This window comes from Oryzias melastigma, linkage group LG18 (genome assembly GCF_002922805.2).
Source record: "Oryzias melastigma strain HK-1 linkage group LG18, ASM292280v2, whole genome shotgun sequence".
Lineage (NCBI taxonomy): Eukaryota > Metazoa > Chordata > Actinopteri > Beloniformes > Adrianichthyidae > Oryzias > Oryzias melastigma.
In genome coordinates, this window is record NC_050529.1 from 462919 (window position 1) to 465365 (window position 2447).

General features: G+C 43.5%; 1 long non-coding RNA gene across 1 annotated transcript in view; it reads right to left on the reverse strand.

Annotated features, from left to right (window-relative positions):
• Positions 1 to 2139: 2139 nt before the first annotated feature.
• LOC112141516 overlaps positions 2140 to 2447 on the reverse strand; it is a 5955-nt gene continuing 5647 nt past the window's right edge. Inside the window, exon 4 of the long non-coding RNA XR_002918403.2 lies at positions 2140 to 2290. This is a non-coding gene — a long non-coding RNA (uncharacterized LOC112141516). The remainder of the gene's footprint in view (positions 2291 to 2447) is intronic.

The window sequence follows — 2447 nt, forward strand, 5'->3', positions numbered from 1 at the left end:
AGAACAGAGAGAACGATACTGGAAGAATATTTTAAAGTCTACAGAGCAAATACAGACGTGTGATTGGTGGATGCTGGAGGCAGAGGAGGTCAGTGGAGGAGAACCATCACCGAGTGTTTTAGGGATGGAATCAGTATTGGAAGGACATTAACTCTGAAACTGGAGTCTAACACCAGAAACTCAAACTCAAAGAGTCTTTAGGTCACACTGTGGTCCTGGAACAGAGGACAGGTACAAGGTTAGTGCAGACGCTTTCATCTGAAAATCTGAGTCCCACCAACATTAGAGAACCTCTTCATACAATACAGAGATTTCATCAAAGTCATATCAATCATTCTGGTTTAGGAGTCCTCTAGAAGGATCACTGTGTCCAAACACGTCACTGAACTTTGTTATGTGAAACCATAGAACTGTAAATACCTCAGTTCATGTGTTCAGAAGCTTGTTATGGAATAAAAAACTGAAAAAGAACTTTGAAAGGACAGAAACGTGAATGATGTGATGTCAGTTTCCTCCATGGTTGTTTGTGGGGCGGGACCTTAAAAATGGATTATGATAACTTTGTAAATGATGTTATAATGAGGGTTAGGCGAACAGAAGGGGGAACCAAGCCCTTTAAAACATTTAATGTGGATTATCCCTGAGCGGGGTTTGAACCCATGACCTCCTGACTGTGAGTCAGCAGCTCATTAGGGTCACACAGTGGTGTTGATGGTCGATCCATTCACGTCCATCACAGAAACATCTGAAGGACAGACATCTGTCCTACTGACCAACTGGAGTAATGTCTGTCCCACTGTGTTCTAACCTTCTGTTGCTATGGTTGGTACTTGGATACTGGTGTTTAGGCTTCAGTAAAATAGGACACTCAGGCTGTGTGACCACGAGTGCTTCTGCAGCCAATCAGAATCGAGTATTCACCCGGATGATGGTATAAACACCTGTTGCTAATTGAGTAGATGGTTTACACCAATCATCTGACGGTTGAGGTCGTGCTTCCTGGATATCGTCTCATGGACTCACAGTACAGATCCAGGATCAGAACCTGTAGAACCTTCTGGGACCGGTATCATCCCAACAACAGTAACTCTACAAATCTGGATGCACAGAGTGTCCAGGTGTGCACGCCACCATGACACTAGGACTGTATATCTCTGAACAGAAGCTGTGGAGTTTCAAAGAGACTTCCTATAGACGGAACATGATGAGTGATCGGGTTCATCTGGAGGTAAAATCATAACCCGGTGCTGTAAGGAAACCAGCGAAGTCCATTCAAGGACGTCTTTTCAAATTCAACGTTTACCACAAAATGGGTCAATAAGAGACAAACCACTGTGGAAGATTTACTGTATACTGTGTCAATGTCATGAAGTTCAGTCATGGGACCTGGACTTTAATCTTCCCTCTTGAATCGTGTCTCCATCAGTCTGGAGGTTCGAGTCCCACAAATATCCTGCAGGTGGGTCACCAACACACCTGTAGTTGGACGTCTCATTCAGGTAAACAAAGGAGAGAAACCAGAGTGAGAAGGTTCTCCTCCTGGGATGAGACTAGGAACATCGGATAGAAGATTGGAAGGTTCTCCTTCATCCATCCCTTCATCATTTTACATTTTCACATTATGTGGATGAAGGAGAACCTTCATCCACATAATGTGAAAATGTAAAAAAATAAAGGTACGTTTGAAGTGGTTTTTGTCAGAAAAGGTAAAGAAAAAATCCTTAAAATATCAAGTTTTAATCATTTAACAGAGGTGAACAAAATAAGGAGTTCATTACATGAGGGGGCGGGGTTACAACCATTCTGTGGTGGCGTTTTGTTGCCACCACAGTCACTAAAAACTGATCATTTTCACAAAGAGAAACTTTAAGATCAAACTTTGATGGTGAGTTCCTGTTTCAAGCAGATCTGTGCACATGATGCAGAAGAAAAACAGAATCTGAACCTCAAAGTCTGAACCACCAACAAACCCAACATCAGATGAAGCTGGTCTGATGAACAAATGAAGAACGAACATTCAGCCTCTCTGCAGTTTCCAACCACACTGTCTGTTTCTGTGGTCTGAGCTCGTTTGCTCAACAGCACAAAGACAGAAACATGAGTCATTTCTGAGCCTGAGAAACTCAAACCCACAGAAGATTTTAACACCTGATCTTTATTTGTGACAGAGAAACCACAGCAGAGAGCAGAGAGCGTTTCCTGTAGGTCTTCATGGTGGGAGTCCTCTCAGCTCTGCAGCTGCTGCTGGACTACCTCAGGGAGGAGTAAATGACGTCTGGACCTGGAACCTCTGAGAACACAGAGAGGAACGTGATGGAGAAGCTCTGAGGGTCAGACCACGATTTGGACTCTGCAGATCAATCAATCAATCAATCAGCCAACCAATCCCATTTGCAACTATCCACATGTCACTCTCACAGTTCATCCCTCTCTCACTCAGACCCCCA